The sequence below is a fragment of the Heptranchias perlo genome, chromosome 1 (genome assembly GCF_035084215.1).
Source record: "Heptranchias perlo isolate sHepPer1 chromosome 1, sHepPer1.hap1, whole genome shotgun sequence".
In the NCBI taxonomy this organism is placed as follows: domain Eukaryota; kingdom Metazoa; phylum Chordata; class Chondrichthyes; order Hexanchiformes; family Hexanchidae; genus Heptranchias; species Heptranchias perlo.
In genome coordinates, this window is record NC_090325.1 from 148935058 (window position 1) to 148950712 (window position 15655).

Genomic DNA, 15655 nt, shown 5'->3' on the forward strand with positions numbered 1-15655 from the left:
AAGAGTTAAGTACACACTGTAAAAACTCCATTCCCTTTTCTCCTTTCCCTACCTCTTCTTGCCAGTTTATTTGGGGGTAGTCAAAATCTCCCATGATTATTATCGATGTTTATTACTCATTTCATAGATTTGTCTACATATTTCATCCTCCACTTCCCTTCCACTATAGGGTGGCCTGTAGAATATACCTATTAATGTGATCGATCCCTTCTTATCCTTTGTCTCAATCCATATGGATTCTCTTTCGATCTTAATGTCCCTTTCTTCTATTGCCATTATGGTGTCTCGAATTAGTACAGCTACCCCACCCCTTTCCTTCCCTATCCTTTCTAAATACATTATATCCTGCAATATTTAACTGCCAGTCCTGTTCCTTATGTAGCCATATTTCAGCTATCTCTACCGCATCTGATTCCTCACTATGAATTACTGCCCCCAGTGCCCTCTGTTTGCTTTGGATGCTGTGCACGTTGCTGTACAGGCAATTTAATTTGTTTTTAGTAATTGTTTCTCTCCCTTTGTTGTTAACAGTCATTTTGTACTTATGTCCTATAACTGTAATCTCTCCTTTATGTCTTTTTCATTTTTCTATATCTTTTGTTTCTTGTTAATCCTCAATCCTTATTTGTAACTTACTTTTTCCTCTGCTGATTTCCCATTTTTCTATTTCCTCATTTAACTCTTTCTCGTTGATCTCATTTTCTACTTAACTTTTACTATCCTGCACTGATTTTCTGTTTCAATTTTAGGAACATAGGGACAGGAGTAGGCCATTTAGCCCCTCGAGCCTGTTCTTCCATTCAATGACATCATGGCTGATCTGTATCCTAACTCCATTCACCCACCTTGGCTCCATATCCCTTAATACCCTTGGATAGCAAAGATCTATCGATCTCAGATTTAAAATTATTAATTGAGCTAGCATCTACAGTGGCAAATGGAATTTAACCCGGAAAAGTGCGAGGTGATGCACTTTGGAGGGACTAACAAGGCAAGGGAATACACAATGAATGGGAGGACCCTAGGCAATACAGAGGGTCAGAGGGATCTTGGTGTGCAAGTTCACAGATCCCTGAAGGCGGCGGAACAGGTAGATAAGGTGGTAAAGAAGGCATATGGGATACTTGCCTTTATTAGCCGAGGCATAGAATATAAGAGCAAGGAGGTTATGATGGAGCTGTATAAAACACTGGTTAGGCCACAGCTGGAGTACTGTGTGCAGTTCTGGTCGCCACACTACAGGAAGGATGTGATCGCTTTGGAGAGGGTGCAGAGGAGATTCACCAGGATGTTACCAGGGCTGGAGCGCTTCAGCTATGAAGAGAGACTGGGAAGATTGGGTTTGTTTTCCTTGGAGCAGAGGAGGCTGAGGGGGGACATGATTGAGGTGTACAAAATTATGAGGGGCACAGATAGGATGGATACTAAGGAGCTTTTTCCCTTCGTTGAGGGTTCTATAACAAGGGGACATAGGTTCAAGGTAAAAGGCGGGAGGTTTAGAGGGGATTTGAGAAAGAACTTTTTCACCCAGAGGGTGGTTGGAGTCTGGAACTCACTGCCTGAAAGGGTTGTGGAGGCAGGAACCCTCACAACATTCAAGAAGCATTTGGATGAGCACTTGAAATGCCATAGCATACAAGGCTACGGACCAAATGCTGGAATATGGGATTAGAGTAGACAGGGCTTGATGGCCGGCGCGGACACGATGGGCCGAAGGGCCTCTATCCGTGCTGTATAACTCTATGACTCTATGACTATTGCTTTTTGTGGGAGAGAGTTCCACACTTCTACCACCCTTTGTATGAAGAAGTGTTTTATAACTTCTCTCCAGAATGGCCTTGTTCTGATTTTAAGGTGATATTCCCCTTGTCCTAGACTCCTCCACCAGTGGAAAAAGTTTCTCTCTATCTACCCTATCAATTCTTTTTAAGATCCCAAAAACCTCAATCAAATCACCCCTTAATCTTTTTTATTTTAGGGAATACAAGCCTAGTTTATGTAATCTCTCCCCATAATCTAACTCTTGGAGCCCTGGGAACATTCTGGGTGAATCTGCACTGCACCCCTTCCAAGGCCAATATATCCTTTCTAAGGTGTGGTGCCCAGAACTGTACACAGTACTCCAGATGTGGTCTAACCAGGGCTTTGTATTGCTGTAGCAAAACTTCCCCCCTTTATATCCTAGCCCTCTAATGCCATTCGTTTTTTTGATTACTTTTGGTTAGACTAAAAAACTGAATGTACCTTTTTGTGGCGAAAATAATTCATTTCCAGCAGGGCAGGAGAGCAACTTCACACCGTTGCAGCCACTGAACAATGAGTCAGCCGGCGAGATATGCTTCCTGCACAGCTTTTATTCATTCATGGGATGTGGGCGTCGCTGGCAAGGCCAGCATTTATTGCCTATCCTTAATTGCCCCTGAGATGGTGGTGGTGAGCCGCCTTCTAAGGTGCTTTCAAAGGTGTAGGGCATCTGGTAGAGCAAATTCCGATTTCTGCCTTTGACTGCGCACATGGACTTGCGGGAAGTTGCTCTTCTTTTTTTGGTCTAAAATGGATGACCTCACACTTACCTGCGTTGAAATCCATTTGCCACAGTTTTGCCCACTCACTTAATCTATTAATGTCTCTTTGTAATTTTGTGGTCCCGTCTACACTACTTATTATGCCACCAATATTTGTGTCATTGGCAAACTTAGATATATGGCTCTCTATTGTGTTATCTAAGTCATTAATAAATATAGTGAATAGTTGAGGCCCCAGCACAAATCCTTGTGGGACACCACTAGTCACTTTCTTCCAATTTGAGTAAATACCAATTATCCCTACTCTCTGTCTTCTACTGCCTAACCAATCTCCGAACCAGGTCAATACTTCAATACCATGAACTTTAATTTTAGCTAACAGGTTCTTATGTGGAATCTTATCAAATGCCTTCTAGAAGTCCACATAAACTACATAGATAGACATTCCTCTGTCTACCACTTTAGTTACTTCCTCAAAAAATTCAATTAGGTTCATTAGACATGACCTACCCTTTAGACATCCATGTTGGCTCGCTCTAATCAGCTCAAATTTCTTGAAGTGCTCAGTCACTCTATCCTTAATTTTAGATTCCAATAACTTCCCCACAACAGATGTTAAACTAACGTGCCTTTAATATTCTGGTGTCTCTCTCGCACCAATTTTCCAATCTAAATGGACAATTCCTGAATTGAGAGAGCTTTGGAAGATTATGGCTAAAGGATCTGTAATTTCCTCACCTACTTCCTTTAAAACCGTGGGTGGAAACCATCAGGTCCTGGGGATTTGTCAGTCTTTAGTGCCATTTTTTTTTCGAACACTGTTTACTTGCTTATGTTAACTTTAGTGAGTTCCAGTCCTTGATACATTATTAGTTTCCCTAGAATGTCAGGTATATTATCCTTTTCCTCTACAGTGAAGACTGACACAAAGTAATTATTCAACATGTCTGCCATTTCCTTATTTTCATTTGCAATATTACCCACACCTGTTTGTAAAGGGCCACATTACCCTTGACTACCCTTTATCTTCTAATATAATTGTGAACACTTTTTGTGTTAATCTTGATATTCCTCACAAGTTTCTTTTCGTATTCCTTTTTTGCAGCTCTTGCAATCTATTTTATCTCCCTTTGCTGTTCTTTATATCTCTCCCAGTCCTGTGGATCTACACTATTCTTTGCAATTTTGTATGCTCTTTCCTTTATGGTTTTATGTTACCTCTCACCTCTTTTGTTGACCATGGCTGTATTATTTGGTAAGTAGAGCTTTTTCCCTTAGGGGTATATGCTGGTCCTGTATTAAGCTAAATTCTGTTATGGACACCTCCCCCTGTTCATCTGTAGTTTTACTTGATAACAGTTTTGACCAGTTTGCTGTTGTCAGTCTCTGTCTCATCCCTTTAAAGTCGGGGAACACTTCAGCAGTCAAGGACATTCAGCCACCAACCTTCGGGTAAGCATACTCCAAGGCGGCCTTCGAGACACACAACAACGCAAAATCGTCGAGCAGAAATTGATAGCCAAGTTCCGCACCCATGAGGACGGCCTCAACCGGGATCTTGGGTTCATGTCACGCTACACGTAACCCCACCAGCGAACAAATGTTATCTGTTTTTAATGTAACGGGTCATTTGCTGTCTTTCTCTTCCTTCCGGATGTTTCTATGTTTCTGCATCTCTCTCTCTGTTTTTTTTTGGTTGTTTGTATATTCGGTGGCCTTGTAGGTAACACCTCTCTGTCTGCACACTGTGATTGCCTTGGCAACGGGCAGTTGGAAAGACTATCTGTAATCACCAGGTATTGTTCTGTGATTTATAAATGCGAAGGGTTCGAGGATTTCATTTCCACAACATTCACCTGAGGAAGGAGGAAGCCTCCGAAAGCTTGTGAATTTCAAATAAAATTGTTGGACGATAACTTGGTGTTGTAAAATTGTTTACAATCATCCCTTTAAAGTTAGCCTTACCAAAATCTAGATAGAATCTTAGCAACTGCATTAAGTTTCTCCTTTTCAAACCTAACATTAAATTCAATCATATTATGATCACTGTTAGATAAATGTTCCCTTACTGTTAGATTATTAACTAAGTCTGGCTCATTATTCATTGCTAAATCTAGTATGGCCTGCCCTCTTGTTGGTTCTAGAACATATTACTCCAGAAAACTATCTTGAACGCACTCAAGAAATTCACTACCTTTCTGACTTGAGCTACTCTGCTCTTCCCAATCTATATGAAAATTAAAGTCTTCCATTAAAACAATTCTGCTTTTGCTACAAGCGTCTCTAATCTCTGAATTAAAACATTCTGTCGCTTCATTGCTGATATCAGGAGGCCAGTAGAGAGCTCCCCTCTCAGCTTTAAATCCTCTCTTATTCCTCAATTCTAACTATAGAGTCTCCGCTGATTGCTTTCCCTTACCTATATCCTCTCTTACCAATGTTGTAATAGTATCTTTAATCAATAAGGCTATCCCTCCTTCTCCTCTTCCAGTTTCCCTATCCTTTCTAAAGACCTTAAAGAATAATGTAACTCCCAATCATGATCAGCTTGCAGCCATGACTCAGTAATGGCCACCATGTCATACACTCTAAGCTAAATTTGGCCACTAATTTACTCAATTTATTTCTGTGCATTAGTATCTAAAATTCTATTTGGGCAAGAGACCCTAACCCATCTTTCTGTCCTGATACTGTCTTTCTCACACCATTTAACTTGACACGTTTCTTATTCGTCACTCCTGCTGTAACTACTTCAGTGATTTTAGTATTCCCTTCACCCGGAGTATCTATATCACTGTTTGTGATCTGAACTCTGCTCTTATCCCTTTTTTAAATCTTTAAACTATCATTTTTACTATTGTTTCTGACAGGCTTTTTAACAGAAAGGGCTATAAATTGTGCCGCGTAGCGCTCGTTTTGTAGGTGCTACACGGCCTCCTAATGACCCAAAATGGCATCCAGAATGCGCGCGCACGCTTCCAGTGTGATGTCCACCGGATGCCATCTTGGTAAAGGCGTTTGCGCATGCGCAAATAGCAAATGCCGGCAGCATGTGAAGTAAGGAGAATATGCATTAGATCAGTGTGCAACGTTGATTTAAAGGGACAGAAACAATTTTGGAACTCAATGCTCCAGCCAACACACTGTCTTAACCTTGCACAGCTGAACAGGTCGTAAACAGCATGGAGGGCTACCACCAGCGCTATTTAAAGGGATCATGCAGGATTTACAGGTTAGTTGCTGGATTATTATTTCTGGCTGCTAATGCATTTGTACTTGTTTTTGGAGGTCTCCTATACTTGGATACTAGGGGCTCGATATTACCAGGGCGGCGGGTTCACAGTGGGGGGTCTTTTGGGCGCGTGGGTAACGCGCCCGATGAAATCAGTCTGCCCCACGCGCAATCGCAGGCGAATTGGATCCACTTACCTGGTCTTCCGGGTTCCCCGCTGCTGAGCTGCGCGTCGGGCGGACTGCACATGTGCAGTAAGGTCTGTCAGCTGGAAGAGCTCTATTTAAAGGGGCAGTCCTCCACTGACTGATGCTGCAAGGAATAGGAAAAATTACAGCATGGAGCAGCCCAGGGGGAAGGCTGCTCCCAGGTTAATGATGCCTCACTCCAGGTATCATTGGATGGGGTGAGGAGGAGGGGGAGGACAGAGATCTTCCCCCTGGCAGGCGGGAGGAAGCGGCCTGCCTTTGCCACCAAGAAGGCCTGGCTCAAGGTGGCAGAGGAGGTCACCTGCACCACCAACATATCGCCCACCTGCATACAGTGCAGGAGGCGCTGCAATGACCTAAGTAGGTCAGCCAAAGTGAGTACACTTACTCATTCCCCTACACTCCGTCTGCCACATCACCGCCCCCACCCCACACCTCCTTCTGCACTGCCAACACTACTCAGTCACATCACCCCTCACACCTACTCAAACCTCATCCTCATCTTACCTGCACTTACTCACCTCGCCAGTACTCATCCCACCACTACCACTCAACCCAATCCTCATACAATCTCATGGCTCTATCTCATACTCACCCTCTCATGCATCTCTTTCACAGGGCATGCATTATGTATGTGCAGTAGGCAGCGTAAGGCAAATGTGTCATGAGCATGAAGGGGATGCACAAGGGTGTTTGAGGGTTTGTCATGGTTTTTACATTTATTTAATTTCTGAGCAACTCACATCACATATTATATTGGCATCACTACTGCCACGTCTTTGCGAATCTTGTCTGGTTTGTGCAATAATGCCCTTTCCTGAGGATCACAATGAAGACCCACAACTGATGCCACCCAGTGTGTCACTGCAGAGTGGGTGTAGGTGTATTTGCAGGGCTCTTTTGTGCAGACAACTGAGAGACGTCGGCGATGTCCCCGGTGGCACCCTGGAAGGATGCGGAGGAGAAGTTGTTGAGGGCAGTGGTGACTTTGACAGCGACAGGTAAGAAGATGGTGCTCGGGCCAGCCGGGTGCAGCTCGGCATGAAGGAGGCTGCAGATGTCCACGACTACATGTCGAATGACTCTGAGCGTCCGTGTGCACTGCTGCTCAGAGAGGTCCAGGAAGCTCAGCCTCGGTCTGTGGACCCTGTGGCGAGGGTAGTGCCCTCTGCGACAGCCCTCCCTCCTGCTGTGCATGTGTCACAGCACTGTGTTGTGGAGCTCCACGTGTCAGAGGTGGACGGCGTGGCCAGCGAGGCTGGTGATGCTGTTCGCCCTCTGAGGAGGTCATGACTGCAGCTACGGCGGCCCCCATCCGGAAGATGTACATCTGAGGGGGTCTGCAAGGTAGGTACATGTGTCTGGACACCGGGGTAAGTGTGCAAGTTGGTGAATTTGATTGTTTGGAGGAGGGTGTTGAAGGCCAAACTTTGTCCAAAGTGACAGAGTGGCCTCCTGCAATGGGTGAGGGTCTCCCCCACCCCACCTGTCAAATGGACCTTTGCAGCTGCCACAGGCTGACAGCTGCAACACGTCCATTTGAACTGGGAGTGTTTCCCCCAGTGTGGGAAACAGTCCCACTTTGTTCCAAAATCCCACTTAATCCCTTAATCAGGTCAGTTAATGACCTGAAATACCTAACTAAATGTTGTCAAGTGGCATCCCGCTGGCTTTAATTGCCTACAGGATTCCCACCAGCGGGGGCTGCGCACACACGCCGGCGCGTCCGTGGGGAACCCGGAAGTGGGCGGGATCGAGACGGGATCCGGTCCCGCTCCGGGATTCCCCGATTTTCGGGGCCCCCGCGCCGAGAACGCACCCGATAGCGGGTGGTAAAATCACCCCCTAGATGTTTTTGTTTCTCAGTAAATTTAAGGGAGAATTAGATAGATTGTAAAAGGGAGTGAACAATTGAGATGTATTAGTTTTTGGGACCAGTTAGATGGATTGCAAAGTCATTTTTTGATCCTGTACTTCCTGTTTTCCTAAGATCAGCACAGCCTCCTTTGATGGACCAAAGTTGTTTATTTCCTTTTTTCTGTTTTTTCATTAAATAATTCTTCACTTTCCTTGCAGTGCATAATGAATTAAGCAAGACTTTGTTCTTCTGTCTACAAAGGGCCAGCATCTGTCAACTCTGGCTTATATGTCACAATGGGCCGGTTTTGCTGTGAGCAGCGAACGAACGACACTAGCCATCTGTCAGACTTATACTTATCCATAGATTTTCTGTGAGCTTTTGCATGGCAAGTTCCTGTAAGTTCAAGATTAAATAAGCACTGTGCTCTCTATGGGGCATCGGGGACCTGTGTGAACAGGGCAAGCAGCTGTACATCTCCTTAACCAATCATATTGAAGCATCGTTAATAACAGCGCAGAGGTCAGAACCAGGAAGTGTAAGTTAGAATAGTGAATTCAATGGCAAACCAGGTACAGAAAGCAAAATAAAGAGAGGATAAGAAAGGTTGAATTAAGAGACAGAGATAAAAGAGACAGAAAGAAAAAGTTACTTTGTTTTTTAAATTTGTTTTTAAATATCCACCAATAATTAAAATCTGAAGGAATGAGACTTCACACTTGTAGAAGTTAATTTTCAGTGCCAGAGAGGTTGTTTGGCAGTAATTAAGACTTACCACACTGTTAAAATGGTACTTAGACTTGAGATGACTTGACTTAACTTTTGTTGGCAAGTTTAATCCGTATCTGTGACGCTCAATACAGTAACTTCACGCTGTTCAATACATTTAAATGGAGAGCCAGACAGCGAGATGCTGTTTTCACACAGCTTTTGGAGGAGCATTGCATCTCGGAGGGCAACTTCAGGATTTCTGTGTTTAACTGCGCATGTGTGGTTGCCAGAAATTGCTATCCAATTTGTTCATAAATAACGGTGAGTGCTGTTAGCCTCACCATTATTTTTACAGCAAAATCGGCCCATTGTCTTCCACTGAAGAACATTTAATGGGGGTCATTTAAATTTTTGGCGATAGGGTAAAATGCCGCTATCTGATCAGCCACCCGTTATACACCTCTTCCCTTTTTGCTTTCCATATACCTCTCCCAATTATCCAATGGAAAGGAAAATCAGGAAAGGTGTAGAACACTTGGCCGATCTGGTATATCAGCTGCTTCACCCTATCGCCGAAAGTTAAAATTATTCCCTCAGATATTGTATTGCGATATGGAGTGCACTCTGTAAAGGACACTGCCAGAAATATAAGGAGAAACTTTCATCTTAAAGCAGTTGGGTGTAAAGGATGGCTTAGGTGGAACACATGGAGGAAGATGGTGTGGGGAGGACCACACGCCCATAACAGGGACTGCCAAATTTTCTATGAACAGAAAATTGGCCAGGCTCCATTCTGGGCTTGCAATCCTCCCCACCCAATTTTCCTCTTTGTGCTTTGCCCAGATAATCTTTTACGTCCAAACACTATAAAAGAAAAATCCACCCTTTGGTGTCTCCCCCACTTGACAGAACAATTACTGATGTGGACTTTGAAACTGTTTCTTGTTAGGATGTGTCAGTCCCCTATCAGATGTGTTGCCATTGGTATCCACATTTATGTCCTCCTCATTTATGGAAATGGTGATGGTCATGACAAAAATTAAGCATTTTTGTGCATAATAAATGTGTTAGTTTATCAGTTCATTTCTTTATTGTTGGCTACAACATACACAGGGCTAGTTTCTGTCAGCTGTTTCTCTAAGTTAAAAGAATTAATATTTTGGTCCGCCTGGCCATAGTTAATTAATATACATTTGAATTTTGGTTTCTGTAAGAATATGGCTAAAACTAGGAGAAGTCAAGTATCCCATCTCGCATAGCTGGCATTGAACTCCCAAGCATCTTAGATTATCAATTTCTTACCAACCACATCTCTTCTTTTGGTGTAAACCATCTTCTGATGTTAATGTTATCTATTCTGGGACCTCGCTGATGTTCTGCTGTGTGAGGTCATGCCACGCCAAATAGGAGGCTGTACTCGGATAAGAAAGGCCACGCATTCCTCAAAGGAGCAAACAGTTTGCAAAACAGAGATGAAGGTCGGGGTGACTAGTTACGTTATCTTAAACAGCTTATCTTGAGTTGCTAACGTGACATCAGCACGATGGGATGGCTTACGGCTCGGCGATAAGCTCAGAGATACTTACGCACAGAACAATGCAGCTGAATAGTATGAAGATAGGGCATGTTCCCTCCCAATAGTTAGAGCTCTCGAGAGGACAGCTGGAAGTTCACCGCTGCTGGCTGCCATGGAGGTCAGATCTTAGTCCGCGAGCAAACCAGGTTGTGTTAATTGCTTGTCATTTAATGTAAGCTGAAGACAGTTGTATTGTAAGTCAATCCATTAAAGCTTGTTGTTTAATAACCACTCAGGCCAGAATCAAACGGAAGTAATTGTTGAAGTATTAACAACCCTTTTGTTGCAAAACAGTAACGAGAAATTCTGCTAAATGACATCGAGTGCACTGGATAATTTATGTTCTCAGCAAAAGTGAACAGGAAAGAAATTGTGTAGGAGAACGAGGAGTTAAAATGAGTATTAATTAACTATGGCGAGGAGTTAAAATGAGTCCTTTACAGCAGACAGAGGCTGTAAAGGAATTAGGTAAAAATCAGTAGAAAGTTACCAGCTACAGATGTGTTTTTGTTTTCAGTATACTGTCTCTGTTAAAAGCCTGTGTTAGTGCTTTCTTTTCACAATGTTTGCTTTGTGTTCTCTTTTATGTAGTGTTACAAAGATTTTGTTTAGCCAAGAAGGCTAATGCGTCCTTCAATTAAAAGTGGAAGAAATTAATCCGAATCTCCTGTCTCTATGACAACAATCCAGAAATGTTGGATTAACTAAATCTAAGATGAACAAAATATTATCTTCCCTGACACGAAAGATTTTAAAAAATTTACATGGAAGCTGAGTTGACGCAAGCTATGTCAGTTGTTTATTTTTTTCTGCAAATAAGTTAAACCCTTCCAAAGACACCGACATCTGTTTTTATTTCACCAAGCAACAACCTTTGCATTTATTAAAATAAGTTTCTTAGTGTAAATGGATATTTCCCCATGTGATAGGAGGAAATATTGGGCATCACTTTTGTGCTCCCTTTGCTGTCTATTCCTCCTAGAGTGAGGTAATTAGATTCATTCACAGAAACATGTGTGGAGTCCTCTCTGGTCCCGGGATAAAGGGTGAGAGAGAGAAAAAAAACATTTTGTTGTTTTTAACCACTTGGGCTCTCAAGAGCCACAATGGATTTTCTGTGTTTCTTTTTAAATAGGGGACCATGGGTTTTTGGGACCGCAAAAGTGTTGGTGAAGGAAACGTACGAAAGGTGTTAAGAATTTAAGACCTTATCTGCAGATATCGGCAGATATCAAATGTCACAGAGTGGTTATATTTTGGACTAAGACTTAAGACTTGGATTTAAAAATTCAAAATTACACAGAGAAGGAAAAGCAATCATCAGCTGATAAGTGGCAAGTAACATTTGCGCCAGACAAGTGCCAGGCAATGACCATCTCCAACAAGAGAGAGTCTAACCACCTCCCCTTGACATTCAATGGCATTACCATCGCCGAATTCCCCACCATCAATATCCTGGGGGTCAACACTGACCAGAAACTTAACTGGACCAACCACATAAATACTGTGGCCACAAGAGCAGGTCAGAAGCTGAGTGACTCACCTCCTGACTCCCCAAAGCCTTTCCACCATCTACAAGGCACAAGTCAGGAGTGTGATAGAATACTCTCCACTTGCCTGGATGAGTGCAGCTCCAACAACACTCAGCTTGACACCATCCAGGACAAAGCAGCCCACTTGATTGGCACCCCATCTACCCCCTTAAACATTCACCCCCTCACCATCGGCGCACTGTGGCTGCAGTGTGTCCCATCTACAAGGTGCACTGCAGCAACTCGCCAAGGCTTCTTCGACAGCACCTCCCAAACCTGCGACCTCTACCACCTAGAAGGACAAGAGCAGCAGGCGCATGGGAACAACACCACCTGCACGTTCCCCTCCAAGTCACACACCATCCCGACTTGGAAATATATCGGTGTTCCTTCGTCGTTGCTGGGTCAAAATTCTGGAACTCCAAGGTGGCTCACCACCACCTTCTCAAGAGCAATTAGGAATGGGCAATAAGTGCTGGCCTTGCCAGCGACGTCCACATCCCATGAATGAATTTTTAAAAAGCCTTGACCATGTTGCTTTTCCTCTTTTGAAAACATTTTGCCAGAAGTAATTACAAGCACTTCTGTCTCTATTATAAAACCACAAAGCCTGGACATAACTTGTTTCTGAAATTGGAATTGATGAGATACATTGATATGAATTGCTGTTCAAGTATTTGAGAAGGGAAAAATTATCTGTAGTTTAAGGGGATAATCAAATTATATTTTAAAACAAAAGGAGTCCAGTCTAAATGGTTCCTGTCCAATGCTGTGTATCAAGGAAGAAAATACTTTGAGGGGGAATAAAATTGTACATTGACAGGTCCTGCCAGTCCTACAATACTACTCTCTCAAATTGGGATAATGAAAGCAATCCAAGAAGAATTTAATAAAATAAACAAGAAAATGTATAGGGATATTGGCCCAGACTGTAAAGGCAAGTAGTATGCAAAAGTGTGTGATGAAGATGCACTGAAGAACGGGTCTCAGACATGCTCAGTTACTTGACAACAGGACGACATGAAATGGTTAATGTGGCTCAGGAGAGTGAGGAAACCTTTTAAGCACGGCACTGACACATGCTCTATAAAGAAACCGATGAACAATTAAACAATCGGAAACACTGGTACCTATGAGAGGTATTTAAATTAAAGTAAAGAGGGACATAGAAATTTAGATTTCCAAAATTCAGGGTTAGGTTCCTTTGTGTTAACAATTACATTTGGTTAGGGAGAAATAATACTAACAAAAATATCCACAAGATGGATATTGGTAAAAGGAGAACTGGAGAATCCTTTAAGTCCATGATTTATTGATAATATGGTACACTGTAATTTTCTGTACAGTGTACTATGACTTTATCATGATGTGTAATATTAACCAAATGAACCTTAGAAGCAATATTTGTGCTTCTTTAATCTTTATTTGTGCTTATGTAAACCTAATGTTAATGAAATGTAAATTCAAGAAGAAAGTTGAGGGATAAAGTGAAAATTGAGCCAAAGTGGTTTCATTCAGGTTCAAGAGGAGGGATTTTAAGAATATGGTTTAAAACTAGGAATAGTCAAGTATCCCATCTTGCAGAGCTGGCATAGAGCTCCCAAGCATTTTAGCAAAAGGGCAGATGTTGGAGGGGGGTGGAGTTCAGCATCTGTGTGAGAATAAAGACAAGCTCACACAGCAGAACATCAGGGAGGCCATTGAATAGATAACATTAGTGACAGGAGGTGGTTCAGATGTAGTTGCTAAGAAACCAACATTGGGGGGGGCGTGCAAGGACGAATGGGGGTCTCAGGTAAGAAAGGCCACGCGTTTCTCAAAGGAACAAACAGTTTACAAAACAGAGATGAAGGTCAGAGTGACTAGTTACGCTATATAAAACAACTTATTTTGAGTTGCTAATGTGGCGTCAGCACGGTGAGATGACTTACAACTGGGAGATAAGACCAGAGGTGGTTATGTACAGAACACCCAGCTGAATAATATAAAGATAGGGAATACACCCGCCCAAAAGTTAGAGCTCTCGGGAGGACAGTCGGAAGTCCACGGCCCTAGGCCACCATGGAGGTCAGATCTTAATCCACTAACAGTTTCCATCAAACAAGGTTTAATGTTCTAATGACAACTGAATGCAGGCGCATTAGTGTCATTCTCTCAAATATTTTGACAGCAGGCTTGATGTGTTAATTATCAGCTATCATAAGTAGTTCAAGTTATCTGGTATAAATCAAAGAATCAAGGCAGCCAGGGTGAATGGTTTTGATTGACAGCTGTGTCCCAGACCTGACAAGAGGCAAAGTCAATAAGTGGCTGCAGTCTTTAAATGGATAGTTCTGTGGCCAGAAGTTTCTAATATGGGTTTACCTGGGGTTGTGGACACCCAAATCATTAGTCTCGAGCCAGCAGAGAGGCTGCACTTATTTAATGACTCTCTGGTCATATTTCTCCATATAAGGAGTGAACATCTACTATCAAGGTTCAATGTATGTTGACAGCTAGCTCAACTAGAAGGATCTTTATTATTTTTGATAACTCGATCGAGGAGAAGAGTAAAGCTTGCTAAAGTTAGTACTGTAACATATGAGTCTCAAAATTGCACAAGCCCGTTCAGAGTGGTGGAAGTGTGATATAATGGGACTTCGGCTCATTGCTTTAGCCTCATCACCACCCCGTCCAAATTATGACAAGAGGGTCATTAGAATAATCGGAGCAGGTGACTCGTGGCTGTAGCAACAGAGGTATCTCGCTGTGCTGCCAGAATCTCAGAGTTGCACCTAGCTGCTCCAAGGAGGAAAGCCCGAGACCCTTAGCAGGCTGAAGATTAAGGTAAGAAAATGTTTTTTTGGCTTTTGCAGATTTATATCTTTGGTCTTTCGTAAGCTCATGATAGAACTGCTGGACATAAAAAGGGTGCAACAGGCAAAGTTCCCAGGTTATCCTGTAAATGCCCCAGCTACCAAAATGCTGCTGCGTTGTAGGATGGGCGAATAGAAGAAGCACCCACCCTAAGTCAGAATTTTAAAGGTAAGTTAAATGGGGCGGAAATGCGGCAGATCGAGTTCAACCTCAAATCCGCCCTCTCCACCATAAGTCGGTCAGAATTCCGGTCCCCCCCAATCCCGGGCTAGAATTTGTAGACTATACTATTTTACCCTGAATACTGTTAATTTACCTGCTTTATTTAAATAAATCGTCTGCTGATTTATAGCCTGAATCTCAGTCTGATAGAGTGTAGATTCAATCTGCCTACCAAAGGCGAGAAGAATCATGTGGCACATTCCAGTCAGCCAGAGTACACTGGCAAGGGTTTTCCATTTGACTCCGATTACTTACCTAGATAGTTGGGCTGGTAAACACTCACTCCAGTCCATAGGGGACATAAGGTTCACTTACGGGGGTGGTCGATGACGCTGAACCTGAATAGCATATCTAGTATAAACCCAAATACATAAAAATGGTGTCAAACAATGACTTTAGATGTGGATATGATGGATTTATCTATGGAGAGACTATTTATATTATTGGATGTTGAGCAATTCATGTAATTATGATGTATCTATAATTAATCTGCAGCAAAGGACATAGAGCCACTAATTAAATAAATGTATTACTTTCTTTTATACAGCATGCTATCATGTTAAAACATCTCAAAGCACTTCACATGCAGTGAATTACTTTTGACATACAGTGACTTGTTGGACAAGCAAACACATCACCCAAACTATACCAGCAATGTCCCACAAACTGCACTGAGATGAATGATCAGTTAATCGGAGCAGTGTTGATTCAGGGAGGAATCTTGATTGCCAGGGGAAGTCCCTGCTCTTCTTTGAATAGTGCCAGATAACATCCACCTGAACCACCAGAAAAGGCAGACAAGAAGGATGCTTTTACAATGCCCTATCTCTAGTTCATGAGATGTAATGGACTGAATAAAGGGGTAAGACCTGTGATGATGGGTCTCTGCCCTTTTTGGGCATGACGTGCATTTTCACTGGTGAGGCATAGGCAG

At 42.8% G+C, this 15655-nt stretch overlaps 1 long non-coding RNA gene across 1 annotated transcript in view; it reads left to right on the forward strand.

The window, feature by feature from the left end:
* The first annotated feature begins 10170 nt into the window (after positions 1 to 10170).
* LOC137299879 (uncharacterized) overlaps positions 10171 to 15655 on the forward strand; it is a 51061-nt gene continuing 45576 nt past the window's right edge. Inside the window, exon 1 of the long non-coding RNA XR_010958006.1 lies at positions 10171 to 10257. This is a non-coding gene — a long non-coding RNA (uncharacterized lncRNA). The remainder of the gene's footprint in view (positions 10258 to 15655) is intronic.